Source organism: Mirounga angustirostris, unplaced genomic scaffold (genome assembly GCF_029215605.1).
Source record: "Mirounga angustirostris isolate CCGP_5_RB_7025 unplaced genomic scaffold, mMirAng1.0.hap1 SCAF_1, whole genome shotgun sequence".
NCBI lineage: Eukaryota > Metazoa > Chordata > Mammalia > Carnivora > Phocidae > Mirounga > Mirounga angustirostris.
The window spans coordinates 5,428,289-5,443,651 of NW_026991709.1; the positions used below are offsets into that span (position 1 = coordinate 5,428,289).

The 15,363-nt window shown below is 39.8% G+C and overlaps 1 protein-coding gene across 1 annotated transcript in view; it reads left to right on the top strand.

Annotated features, from left to right (window-relative positions):
- The window catches only part of DSCAM (DS cell adhesion molecule), a 957,910-nt gene that overhangs the window by 302,318 nt on the left and 640,229 nt on the right, over positions 1-15,363 (top strand). The window lies entirely within an intron of this gene.

Sequence of the window (15,363 nt, forward strand, 5' to 3'; positions counted from 1 at the left end):
CGTGACACGCTCATGAATTCCAGCACCCAAGCAAGAGCACACTTAGGAAAGGAAGAGAAAGATTGGCTTTAATCAAGAGATATGAGAAGTTGATACCCCAAATAATTAAAATAAAGCAAATGAAATTTGTACAGAGACCTCTAAACCTGACAAACAGGAGGATAGAGTGAGTGCCTTTTACTTGGCAGGCTGCAAATGTTAATGATGTGTTATAGAAACATGTTTATAATCTACAAAGTGTCACTTACCGAAAAACCTGGAACTTCAAACAGCTATGCTTGTATGCGTTAATCCGCTATTTCTTTCTCAGGTTTCCTGTCAGATAAAGGAATTCAATGCCTACTCCTGTTTTAACTGCCATTTTGGAAATTTGTCATGAAACTGATTACTTTTGTGTGACACTGCATGTTTTAGGGGGTGGAGATGGTATCATCTCATCTGGCAGCTCTACCACCTTCCACTTCCGCATGAGCATGTTCTTGCTGTTGATGTGCTGGTATTCCTGACCCCCTAATCCTACTGAGTACATGTCCAACAAGCACATGGTTGCTGCGTTCTTGGGAACTTACAAGATGGACCGTCATGTCGCCCGCATGAAATTTATTTTCTTATTTAATTTTATTTCTTGTTGTGAAGACATTATGACTGTAATCTTTTAGATTTTTGATCCGGTGCTTGAAAATCTGGTTTCAGCCTTTTCATGTAGATGCTAGGATAGGACTGGATGACGGCTCGGAAGGGCAGGTGGGGGTGTCCGGTATGCGCTACCCGGTGACAACTGGAGTGCAGATTTGAGCAGGAGGAGGACTGGCTCACAGGGTAGCCCTATGTATCAGGTCTTCCTAAGTGTCTCGGGTCCCTTTTGATTGGTGTTGGGATTTTCCTGGACTGTGGGTAAAATGGTCTCACAACCTCTTCTTTGGCAGTACAGGAAATTGTCATTCTTCACAGTTTTCAGCAACTTGGACTTAGGCCTGGGTGTCAGCAACAGTGGCATTTTTCATCCGTCATGTCTCAGGAGTCAGCAAGGCTAGGTCACCTTGCACGTGCATGTCAAGTACCCTCTTCGCCTTTCTGTTCCAAGGACTGGAATGCAGACAGCCCACCTGAAGCACTACTGCCCCTGGCCGCCAGCAGATAGCAATCAGCACTATGACCTTAGGCAAGTAAAAAAAAATCCTAGTGATTCTTCTTCTTTCATTTACTGTGGTTAATAGCATCCAACTGGGACTTCTGCTCATGGCCAAGGTTGAGTGGCAGGGGCCGAATTCACCCTTTTCTCTGAAACAACAACAAGCAGACAAGACATACAGAGCCACTGTTGTCAAGACTGGCCATCAGGTGATAGAGGAAAGTGATTCTTGAGAAGCTGGAAGAAGCAGGCGAGCCCTGGGACTGACCCAGTGCACTGCCTTGAATTTCTAGGTGGGGGACACAAAAACCTACATACGAATTTTTATAGCAGCTTTATGCATAATTGCCAAAATTTGGAAGCAACAAAGATGTCCTGCAGTATGCGAGCGGGTAATAACAAAGACTTTTTCCTTGCCGAAACCTTTGTCAGGCTCCTGTGAGCCCTCTTCTTGACTAGTCTTTGACCTTGAACTTCTGTCTGTCCTCCCCCAGCCCAGTTTTAGTAAGACTCCTACTCAGTCACCCCTCTCTTTGACATCTGGCCACTCTGATATCTGATCAAGTTCCTCATCTTACTTTGATGCGTGAGTCAGTCCTGCCTTTAGCCTTTATGTCTCCTCTGGATAATCTTCTATCCACTAATCCCCTCACTCTGCCCTTTGGCTAGAAATCCCCACTTGTCCTTGCTGTATTTGGAGTTGAGAAAAATTTCTCTCCCCTGGTGGAATAGTCATGAGTCCTATTTGCAATAGTTCTGAATAAAGTCTTCCTTTACGTTTTAACAAGCATCAGAATAATTTTTTCTTTAATTATGGTATATCCATACAATGGGGTATTATTTAACAATGTAAAGAAACAAGCTATGCAACCTCGAAAAACACATGGAGGAACTGTCAATGCATATCACTAAGTGAAAGAAGCCACTCTGAAAAGGCTATAAAATGTATGATTACAACTCTATGACATTCTGGAAAGGCCAAAACTATATAGAGACAATAAAAAGATCAGTGGTTTCCAGGGACGGCAGTGGAGGAGAGGAGGGATGACTACGTGGATCACAGGACATTTTTTTTTCTTTTATTATGTTATCTTACTCACCAAACAGCACATCATTAGTTTTTGATGTAGTGTTCCATGACATTTTTAAGCACTGAAACTTCTGGATGATACCTTAATGGAGGATACAGAACATTCTTCATAGAACTGCACAGCACAGAAGGAATGTTCACGTAAACTATGGGCTTTACTTCCTAATAATGTATAAATACTGGCTCCTTAATTGTAACAAACACATAACACCAAGGAACATGCTAATAACGAGAGAGACTGCTGGGGTGGATAAAGGGAGTGTATCCCTTTGGGGAAAGCACTGTACTTTCTGTGGAAGTTTTCTGTAAACCTAAAACAGCCCTAAAAGAATAAAATATATTCCAAAGAAAATTGGAAAAAAATATTTCAAGTAGCTTGTTACACAAATAGAGTCCCCAAAGGAGTGGATGGTAAAACAAACAAAATAAATACATACTTGAAATGCTGGTCAAAATTTTTCAAATTTGATGAAACGTAAAAACTCACAGATCCAAGGAGCTCTACAAATCCCAAGCACAAGAAACATGATGAAAAATACACCAACACTCATCATAATCAAATTTCTCAGGACCAGTCTAAAGACAAAACATTAAAAACAGCCAGAGGAAAAAGAGATGTTACACAGAGAGGAACAAAACCAAGGATGACAACAGATTTCCCTTCAGAATCAATGTGAGAAAACAGAGAAGTGACATCTTTAAAGTACTGAAAGGAAATATAGTTTGTAAATCTAGAAATCTATATCTATATCCAGCAGAATATTTTTATTTAAAAAATAAAGAGGCAACTCACAGAATGGGAGAAGATATTTGCAAATGACACTACAGATAAAGGGCTGGTATCCAAGATCTATAAAGAACTTCTCAAACTCAAAAAACAAATAATCAAGTAAAAAAATGGGCAGAAGATATGAAGACACTTCTCTGAAGAAGACATACAAATGCCTAACAGACACATGAAAAAATGTTCATCATCATTAGCCATCAAGGAAATTCAAATCAAAACCACATTGAGATACCACCTTACACCAGTTAGAATGACAAAAATGAACAGAGAAAGCAACAACAAATGTTGGAGAGGTTGTGGAGAAAGGGGAACCCTCTTAACACTGTTGGTGGGAATGCAAGTTGGTACAGCCACTTTGGAAAACAGTGTGGAGGTTCCTCAAAAAGTTAAAAATAGAGCTACCCTATGACCCAGCAACTGCACTCCTGGGTATTTACCCCAAAGACACAGATGTAGTGAAAAGAAGAGCCATATGCACCCCAATGTTCATAGCAGCAATGTCTGCAATAGCCAAACTGTGGAAAGAGCTGAGATGCCCTTCAACAGATGACTGGATAAAGATGTGGTCCGTATATACAATGGAATATTACTCAGCCATCAGAAAGGATGAATACCCAACTTTTGCATCAACATGGATGGGACTGGAGGAGATTATGCTAAGTGAATAAGTCAAGCAGAGAAAGTCAAATATATGGTTTCACTTATTTGTGGAACATAAGGAATAGTATGGAGGACATTAGGAGAAGGAAGGGAAAAATGGAGGGGAAATCAGAGGGAGAGATGAACCATGAGAGACTATGGACTCTGAGAAACAAACAGGGTTTTAGAGGGGAGGGGGGAGGGGGGATTGGTTAGCCCGGTGATGGGTATTAAGGAGGGCACGTACTGCATGGAGCACTGGGTGTTATACGAAAACAGTGGATCGTGGATCACCACATCAAAAAGTAATGATGTATGGTGACTAACATAACAAAACAAAATTAAGACAAAACAAAACAAAACAAAACAAAAATAAAAGCTTTTTTGTACACATGAAAGCTGAAAGAATTTATCAGCCGCTGACCGGCACTTGTAGAAATCTTAAAGGAAGTCCTACAATCAGAAAACAAAAGACACCTGATGGAATCTTGGATCTACTTGAAGGGAAGAAGAACAGTGACAGTTGTAACCACGTGGATAAATAAATTACATTTTTCTAAAATTAAAGCATAACTATGATGTACAATACCCTATTCCTTTCAGATGTACATCATAGTGATACTTTTATACATTAAGAAATGATCCCCCTGCTAAGTGTAGTTACCATCCATCACCCTACAATGTTATTATAATATTATTGACTATATTCCCTATGCTGCATATTCCATCCCCAAGATTTATTTATTTTATGACTGGAAGTTTTGTACCTCTTAATCCCCTTCACCTAGTTCACCTCTCTGCTCTGGTAACCAATAGTTGGTTCTCTAAGTCTATTCCTGTTTTGTTTTGTTTGCTCATTTGTTCTGTTTTTTAGATTCCACATGTAAGTGAAATCATATATTATCTTTCTTTAACTTATTTCACTTAGCATAACACCCTCTAAGAGGTCCATCCATGTTGCCACAAATAGCAATATTTCATTTTCTTTCCTTTTTTTTTACTTTATTTAGTCTTAAAACAATTTTTTTCTTTTTAAAGAATTTTTTAAAATTTTATTTTATTATGTTAGTCATTTTCTTATGTGTGAATAATATTCTATTTTACACACACACACACACACACACACACCTTATATTCTTTATACACCTATCGACAGACCCTTAGTTTGCCTCCATATCTTTGCTATTGTAAATAACACTGCAGGTAACATAGGGATGCATATATCTCTTTGAATTGGAGTTTTTGTTTCAGATAAATACCCAGAAGTAGAACTACTGGATTGTATGGTAGTTCTATTTAAATTTTTTGAGGAACCTCCATACTGTTTTCCATAGTGGCTGCACCACTTTACATTCCCACTAACAGTACATGAGGGTTCCCTATTCTCTACATTCTTGCCAACACTTGTTATTTCTTGTCTTTTTGATAATAACAAATCTGAGCAATGTGAGGTGATACCTCATTTCCCTGATGATTAATGATATTGAACATCCTTGCGTGTACCTGTTGGTCATCTGCATGTCTTTGGAAAAACGTCTTGTTCCAGTCCTTCGCCCAATCTTGAGTCAGATTAAATTTTTGTGTTTGTTGTTGTTGTTTTGATATTAAGTTGTGTGAGTTCTTTATATATTTTGGGTATTAACCCTTATCAGATGTTTGGTTTGCAAATATCTTTTCCCATTCAATGGGTTGCCTTTTCATCTTGTTAATGGTTTCTTTGACTGTGAAAAAGCTTTTTAGTTCACTGGAGTCCCATTTGTTTGTTTTAGCTTTTTTCTTCCTTGTAAGAGGAGACTGCTCCAGAAAAATATTGCTAAGACAAATGTCAGAGAATTTACTGCCTATGTTTTTCTTCTAGGAGTCTATGTTTTCTTCTAGCAGTTTTATGGCTTCAGGTCTTACATTCAAGTTTTTAATCCGTTTTGAGTTGATTTTAGTGTAAGAAAGTGGTCCAGTTTTATTCTTTTGCATGTGGCTCTCCAGTTTTCCCAGCACCATTTATTGAAGAGACTGTCTTTTCCCCATTGTCTATTCTTGCCTCCTTTGTCATAGATTAATTGACCATATATGCATGGGTTTATTTCTGGGCTCTCTATTCTATTCCATTGATCTATGTGTCTGTTTTTGTGTCAGTACCATACTTTTTGGATTACTATAGCTTTGTAGTATAGTTTGAAATCAGGGAGCATGATACCTCTGGCTTTGTTCTTCTTTCTCAAGATTGCTTTAGCTATTCATAGTCTTTTGTGGTTCCATAAAATTTTAGGATTCTGTGAAAAATGCCATTAGTTCTGTGAAAAATGCCATTGGTATTTTGATGGGGTTCACATCAAATCTGTAGATTGCTTTAAATCATAATTTTTTGGTACTTACAATCTTTTAAAAGACAATTGACTGTTTAAACAAACATAATAATAATGTCTTGTGGGGTTTGTAACATATATATGAGTAAAATGTATGACAATAATAACATTTAGGCCTGGAGTAAGGTGGGGAAGTATAGTATTGTAAGTTTTTTTTCTTATATGTGAGGTTGTATAATATCACCTGAATATAGATTTTGATAAGTTACAGATGTATGTTATAAAATGTAAAGCAATCACTATAGCAAAACAGAGAGTTATGGCTTATAAGCTTCATAATAAAGGAGAAAAAATGGAATCATTAAAAAAATTCTCAATTCTAAACAAAGAATAAAAAATAGGAAAAAGGAAACAAAGAGCAGATGGTAAAAATAGAAATAAAAAAGCCAAGATGATGGATTTAAACCTAACCATTCCAATATGCACATTAAATATAAATGCTCCAACTATCTGATTTAAAAGGCAGAAATTGCTAGATTAGTTTCAAATATTGCTTAAAAGAAATGTACTTTAAATATAAAGATACAGATATATTAAAGGTAACAGGATGGGAAAATATGTACTATGCTATTAACTCAAATAAATTTAGTCAAAAATATAAAAAAATTGGAGTAAGTACGTTAATATCAAAATATATTTCAGAGCAAAGAATTTTATCAGGGCTAAAGTTCATTTCATAATACAAAGGAGCCATGTAATTGAGAAGATATGACTATTCTAAATATTTATGCCCCCTACAACAGCACTTCAAAATACATAAAATAAAAACTGAAAGAACTTTGAGGAGAAACAAATCAAAATTTATCATTGGAGATTTCAATACCCCTCTTTTATTAATGAGCAGTAGGCAGAATCAGCAAGGATAAAGAATATTTGAACAACACTATTAAATATTTGACCATATTAACATTTAAATAGAGAACAATGAATCCAACAATAGCACAATGCACATTATTTTCAGGGTCACACAGAAATTTAGCACAATGCACATTATTTTCAAGGTCACACAGAAATTTACCAATATCAACCACATTATGGGGAATGAAGAAAGTCTCAGATGAGTTTTTAAAAAATAAAATTATATAAAATGTGTTCTTTGACTGCAATGGAATTAAGATAGTAATCACTAACTCCAGGAAAGCTCCAAATATTAGGATACTAAATAACTAAATAGTCTGTGCAAAAGAAAAAGCAGAAGGAAAATTAAAGGTGTTTTGAATGGAATGAAAATGAAAGCACAAGATCTAAGAAAGAATTTTGGGGATGCCACTAAAACAGTGCTTGGGAGACAGTTATAATTTTAAAAACCCCGATTAGAAATAAAAATGGTCTCAAATATTGGTATCAGCTTCCATCTTAAAACTAGAAAAGAAGAACAAATTAAAAACCAATATAGGCAGAAAGGAAAGAAGAAAAATCAGAGTAAAAATCAATAAATTATAAAACATAGAAAATCTATGAAGCCAAAACTTATTTCTTTGGAAAAAAAATCAATAAAATTGAGAAAATTCTGGCCAGACTGAAAAGAAAAATAAGAAAGAAGACAAATTACCAATGTCAAGAATGAGGAAGGTTATATCAGTAAATATTCTACAGATATTAAAATTATAATAAACTATTAAGGACAAGTGTTTGTCAATAAGTTCAACAACTTAGATGAAATGAGAAACTCCTTAAAAGACATAAAATACCAAAACTTTTTCAAGAAGAAATAGATAAACTGAAGAGCCCTGTATCTTTTAAAGAATTTGAATTTGTAATAAAAAATTTTCTACAATGAAATTCCAGGCTCAAATGGATTTACTGTTGAATTCTACCAAACACAAGGAAGAAATAATAAAAATTCTACACAAACTTTTCCAGGAAACTGACAAGGAGAAAATATTTCCCAAATCATTTTATGACATTAGCACTACCTTGCTATTAAAACAAGATAAAGACATTACAAGAGGAAAAGAAAAACATCAAAAACTAATGATGTATTGTATGGTGACTAACATAACATAATAAAATAAAATTAAAAAAAAAAGAAAACAAGTATCTCTCATGAGTATATAGATGTAAAAATTCTAAAAACAAAATTTTAGCAAATTGAATTCAACAACAAAGAAAAAGGATAATACATCATGACTATGTTGGCCTTATCTCCAGAATGTAAGATTAGTTTCACATTTGAAAAGTAATCCAGGGAGTTTACCATATTAACATTTTAAAAATAAAAACCATGTGATCATTTCAATCGATACAGAAAAGCATTGACAAAATACAACAGTCACTTATGATAAAAATTCTCAGAAGACTAGGAATAGAAGTGAACTTCCTCATGTTAATAAAAAGCACCTACTCTAGCTAACATCTTAATGGTCAAAGATTGCTTTTCCTCTAAAGATGAAGAATAAAAGGATGTGTGCTGTGTGCTTTCACCACTTCTTTTCAATATTGTACTGGAGGTGGTAGTCAGGGCAATAAGGCAAGAACAATAAGTAAAAGGCTATCAAGCACATGAAAAGGTGTTTAGTCAAAATTTAGTCATCATCAGCCTTCGAGGAAATGCAGATTAAAACTACAGTGAGATATCTCTACAAATCTCAAAGTAAACACAATGGCCAGACCAAGTGTAAGTGAGAAGATGCATCAGCTGGGACTCTCATGCACTTCTGGTGGTAATGTAAGATGGTACAGCTCCTTTGGAAAATAGTTTGGCAATTTCCTTAAAAGATGAACATATACCTGCCATATATTCCAGCCATTCTATTCTTAGGTATTTAACCAAAGCATATGTCCATACAAAGACTTTTACATGGATGTTCATAGCAGCTTTATTTGTAATAGCCAAAAATGGGTCAAAGCCCATCAACAGACAAATGAGTAAACAAATTGTGGTTTACCCATAAAATTGGATGAAAAAGAATGGACTACAGAGTCCCCCCTCCTTATCCACTGGGGACTTGTTCCAAGGTACCCAGTGGATGCCTGAAACCATGAATAGTAACAAAGTCTGTATGTACTGTGTGTTTTCCTATACATACATTCCTAGGATAAAGTTTAATATATAAATTAGGCACAGTAAGACATTAACAACAATCATAAAATTAAAACAATGTGCTGTAATAAAAGTTATGTGAATGTGGTCTCTCTCTCAAAATATCTTATTTTGCTGTGGCTTATTGCCTTCTTCTTGTGATGATGTGAGATTATAAAATGCCTCTGTGATGAGATGAAGTGGGATGAATGATATGCACATTGTGATGTGGCCTGAGGCTACTATTGACCTTCTGATGATATGTCAGAAGGAAGATCATGTGCTGCCAGACCATGGTTGACCATGGGTAACTGAAACCACGAAAAGGAAAACCACAGATAAGGAGGGAGTACTGTATTGATAAACATAGTAGCAGGGAGGAATCTCAAAATAACTACACTGAGTGAAATAAGCCAGATAAAAATGTAGGTACTGTATGAGTCCATTTATATAAGACTCTGAAGCGTGTAAATTAATCTATAATTATGGAAAGCACATCAATGTTTGCCTGTGAAAGAGGGTGGGAAGGATGGTTCACAGAGGAAAACAAGTTAACTTTTCAGGTGATGGGTCTGTTCATTATCTTGATTGTGGCGGTGACCTCATGAGTGTCTACATATGTCAAAACTTATAAGTAAACATGTTGTTTTAGTGTATGCCAATTGTATCTTGCTAAAGTTGTTCTGAGAAAAAACAAGTAATAGTATTTGGCTGACCTAGTTACTTAAGAGTTGTCTTGATGTTCAGAGTACCAGTAGCTATTAGAAGTTGCATGTCTCTGTGCTGCGCTGCCCAGCCCACAGTAAGCCCCTTAGTTGTCTCTTGCATCTACATCACACAAAATAGTCTGGAACCTCTGCTCATAGGTGGTTGTACTGAGAGAGAGCAGCTAAGCAGATTGTTCTATCCATTTCTCTGCTTTCTGATTTTGAAATGGAAATCTTGACAGAGTATCTGTCTTTCCTCAGGATGCTTGGGAACTGTGGGTTGAACATCTTTCATCCTCCATGTGGACCAGAAAAACAGAGGAAGCCTGTGGAAAAAGAGAAGGGTGAAGCCAGGATCAAAGAGAAAGAGGTTGTAGGGCCCTTCTCAGGGCCCAGTTGCAGGTTCCAAAGCAATCGTGTCTTCAAAGAAGTCTCCTCTTTCAGCTTCTGGTAGCTCAGATCAGCTCTTCTTGCCAGCAGTCAGACTCAGTGAATAAAGTGGTTATGGGCTGGACATTGTGCCAAGTATTTTGAGGCATTCTCTATTTTAATCTGCACAACCAGGCGAGGTTGAACTTATTTCCATTTTCAGACAAGGAAAAGGGGATTTCTGTGAGCCTGTCATTGCCTGTTCATAGGAGTTGTGGTTGGAAGCCAGTTTACCTAAAAGGTGCTGGTCCCGTGCCTCACAGTCTCTGCAATATTCCCTGCGCATGTCACCTTCGCTCTTCTCCCTCTTTCTTCTCCACCTCTAATTCCTCCTGTCCTTTGGTGCCAGCTCAAGTGCCTCCTTCCCCAGTTCCATCCTTCTCTCTCACCCAGGCCCATCAGTCTTTGATTGTTTTCTTCTAGTTTTTCTGCCACCTGAATTTTCTTTCTGCAGCTGATCATTCCTTAAGTGTTAGGATCTCCATAGTCCCTGAGACAGTGCTTGACAGGAAGGTGTATTCAAGATGTAACTGATTATTTGAGGCACATCTCAATTTATTAAGTAATCGGCTACAAAATATAATAGAACAAAACCCAATTTCTATAAAACTAATGTGCCTCCAGGTCACATTGTACCTCAGATGACCATTTCCTAAACAGGGAAGACAGGCGTCAACCCTCCTCCTAGCCCTAAGTCCTCTGGTGTTCCAGAGAAATCTGACACATGAGCATTTGTTTATGTTTTATTACTTTGGAAGTAGGCATCAAAGGGTAGGAACAATCCGAGTCCAACCCATCAGGAGAGGAGGGCCACCCAGACCCACCTCCCCTGTAGTGCCCAATTCTTCAAACTTTCTTCTGACTTACCTCCACCCCATTATCCCCCATTGTCTGATTGCTGCATGGGACCGACATCCCGGGCTGGGAGCAGTCCCACAGGGCCCAGTGCTGAGAAGGTCCTAGAGTTCTGGCTTAATGCTATCCTGTTGCCCCCTTGAAACATTAATGCTTTTCTCTCTCCATTTGTGTTTCGTAAATAAAGATAATGGGACAATGGGACAGGCTCTGGGAGCTCAGTGCCTCAGCTCTTGCAGGGTCCTGCCTCATGCCACCTCCTCCAGATGGGTTCTCAGCAACCCTCTCTCCAGTCTCTGGGTACCCAGAACCCCACTTAGGCTCCACCTCCCTAACCCCACTATGACCACTGCTGGCCCTCTGAAGCTGAGTGCTCTGGCCCTGCCTGGCCTCTCCTCTCTGCCCCTGTCCAGCAACCACTGCCACCCTCCATCCTGGCTGGGGCAGGAGTGTGGGTAGGAGTTGTGCACATGCTCTGAAGTGGGGCATGGTGAAAGCCACCCCTTCCCCAAGTTAGCATGGAGGCTGTAATCCCTTAGAGGTCACCTGTCCACCATGGGAGGGGTAACAGGGAAGGGAGATTGCCTTCCCCATCCCCAGCTGGGGCATGGTGCGTCAGCCCAGACACTGGCAGGAGGAGCCCTGTGGCTGGTGGGCTGCGTGTGCCCAGCGGAGTGGGATCCAGAGCTCCTGTGATGGTGTGCACCTGCTCAGTGTCTGTCCTGCATCCCAGGGAGTGTGACATTGAGCAGCAAATAAAAAACACTATGACAGGTTGGGAGAAAGACCACAGAAGAAGGAAAAAGTTTTATATTTCTAGTATCTTCGTGGGCCTTTTCCCCTCTTTTGTAAATAAGGGCTCTTGGATTTTTTTTTTTTATTCTTATGTTAATCCCCATACATTACATCATTAGTTCTAGATGAAGTGTTCCATGATTCATTGTTTGTGCATAACACCCAGTGCTCCATGCAGAATGTGCCCTCCTCAATACCCACCACCAGGCCAACCCATCCTCCCACCCCCCTCCCCTCTAGAACCCTCAGTTTGTTTTTCAGAGTCCATCGTCTCTCATGGTTCATCCACCTCTCCGATTTCCCCCGCTTCATTCTTCCCCTCCCGCTACCTTCTTCTTCTTCTTTTTTTTTTCTCTTAACATATATTGCATTATTTGTCTCAGAGGTACAGATCTGAGATTCAACAGTCTTGCACAATTCACAGCGCTTACCAGAGCACACACCCTCCCCAGTGTCTATCACCCAGTCACCCCATCCCTCCCACCACCCACCACTCCAGCAACCCTCAGTTTGTTTCCTGAGATTAAGAATTCCTCATATCAGTGAGATAATATGATACATGTCTTTCTCTGTTTGACTTATTTCACTCAACATAATACCCTCCAGTTCCATCCACGTTGTTGCAAATGGCAAGATCTCATTCCTTTTGATGGCTGCATAATATTCCATTGTATATATATACCACATCTTCTTTATCCAGTCATCTGTCAATGGACATCTTGGCTCTTTCCACAGTTTGGCTATTGTGGACATTGCTGCTATAAACATCGGGGTGCATGTACCCCTTCGGATAAGGGCTCCTGGATTTTTAATTTGCTCTGGGCCCCAGGAGTTATGTGCTTGGCCTGACTTGGTTAAATTCATTTTCATAGTAGAATATGAAATGAGACTATTCCTTGTTTATTCATATTTATGTTTTAAAGGGTCTTTGCATTTGAAAGGATGAAGTCTAACAGAGAGGGGTGGGTTCTCCAAATGCACATCAGCCCTGAGATCCCTGCTTACTCAATGTGCCTGAATTTGCCCCAAAGCCACATCACTGTAGATTCTCTCTTCTCATCCCCTTACCACATTAGATCTTATGGAAAGACTTCAAAGCTTGTAAATTTGACTAAGGAGGGCTAAGAGGACCATCATGGACACAATTGGCAGCCCTTGAGTCAGATCCCTTGGCTCTGCGTGCTGGTTGCTGAGAGCTCACACAGAGAGACTTCAGAGGATGGTTGGTGTCCTGGAGTCGCTTCATATGCACTGAGTGGGGAGTGCTTGGGAATGCTGGGCCCTGGGACCAGCCCTGAGCCAGCGCCAGACTGCTCTAAGGATAAAGTTCCAGCTCTAGGCATGGAGTGAGAGGAGCTCTAAGTGTAATTCACATTCACAGCTCCCCTAGGGATCAGATGGAGGCTGGGACTGCCCTGAAATCACACCCTGGCTTAGCTGCTGACCCTGCCCTGCTCTGCATCCCCAGCCTCTCTCTCACTGGTCCTCCTGGGATCATGTCTACAGTCAGTCACTTTCTCCCAGCTCCTCAGCTCCAGCCTGCTTCTGGGGAGAGCCCAGCTTAGGACACAAGGTGCAAGGCTTAGGTTACCCTATCCTGTAATATAAATGTCAATCATGTTTAAAATAACATTTAGTTTTTGCCCAGATCTTAGGTTTGTAGTCTAGTCTCTGTTCCCCTAAGTAGTGGTAGTAAGGACTAGATGTACCATGTGCCTTGGGGAGGCTTACTGTGATCCTGGGATACTTGTATTGTGCTATGAGAGGTATATTCCGATAGATAGCAGTGTTGGCTTCTTAAGTTGTGGGGGCCTCAGGAAGAAACATTTTCATTAATAAGGTGGAGATCTGTAATGAAAACCCAAGTTGTTTTTTTAAAACAAAAGATAATGATTATATTCTACAATAGGGTTAAAAATACTTGCAACAGGGAAGCTCTGTGATTTTTATTTATTCTTTCTCCAAGCATTTATTGAGCACCTACTATAACTCCTATATGCCAAGCATTGTTAGAAGTTCTACAGTAATTTTTTTAAAGGCTCCCTGTGGGAAGAAGAATCTAGTGAGGGAGTGGAGTATTTCCTCCCATGCCTTATTCTTTCTGCGCTGAGTGGAGTGCAGTGCACCCAGGTTGTATCCCGGCCTCAAGAAAATCTGGGCTCTTTGGGGCTGACGTGAGGGATAGAGGGTGCAGGTGAGAGCAGTGGGCAGTTGAAAGGGAGAGGGTGCCCCATGGTATGTGTGGGAGGCCTGGACTGAGGAGTTCTGAGGGTGCAGGACTTTGGATGCAAACAGGGAAAGTCCCTATGTGGTCCCTCTCTGTGGCTCTGGTGACCGGCACCTAGCGCATGACTGCATGCCCGCTGGGAAGGCGCTTCCTCTATCTCTCTATGGGCATCTTCTCTTGTCCCTGCTCTTCCCTGGCTGGGACAGAGAAGTAGGCTCCCTGGCCTTAATTTCCATGAAAATTTCCTCCACCTGAGCCATTTGTGTGGAGCAGAGTGCACTGGAAGTTTGAGGAGATGAAGTGATTTTATAGTTCACAGCCAGCATCCTGCAAACACACAGACTTACATTGGATTCCTGCACCTGCTCCGGTGAACCTATCCCTGTGCTAATGGACTCTTCGGCCCTCAGCCAGGTTGTCCAGTCCCTTCCTCTTCTCTTCTCGACCCCTTCCTCTCCTCTGTCTTCTTCCCTCCACCACACCCCAATCCTCATTTATTAACGAGTTTGGTTACTTTACTTCTTTGTCGCCTCTTTCCGACCTATGACTATGGACCTCCGCCCTCCCCAAAGTGTTACTGATCGAGGTATTTTCCTGTACAAAGTCAGTTCCTGCTCCTGTGTATAATGATAATGTTTCTGAGGCCAGGCTCTTGAGCACCCTGAGCTATTGCCCTGGGGACTTTTTGGCAAGCAGTGCTTGGCACATCGCATCAGACTGCTATGGAGTGCACAGATGGGGGTCTCAGGAGAGTCCCAAACTTCTGAAAATCTCTCTGGTTTGAGACAGGAATGAAAAAAAATTCTCCAAGTTAGGAAAATATTAAATACTAATGTTAAAAGCGGGGCTTGGGGAGCAATCCTCTGAATAAGGGCATGCTTTAATACTAAAATACTCAGCATATCACAGAACTAGCGCCCATCTTAAAAATCTTCTTCTAGAACGTTCACCTCTGCCAATTAAGAGATTACCCTTTAGAAACTCATTCCTATTTTCATTGGTATGCTGATTTCTTTAAAAAGTAATTCCACAGCCAGTTTTCTTGACACGTATTTGTCCAGTAAATGGCTAAAACATGAAGAACGCTGAATGGATGATGAGAGAAGTGGTCTCTGTGGCTATCTTAGAAAACCAGAGACTTCTAAAACTCAGACTTTGAGAATCTTCCTGTCCCAACCCCCTCATTTTAAGTTTGAGGAAAATAAAGCTTGGGAGAAGTGAGGCTTGCACCCATATTTATTGAACTGGGGTGAGGCATGGCTTGGATTAGAGCCTGATTTCTCCTTATCCTGGAGACAAAGATCTTCCTCCTGTTGG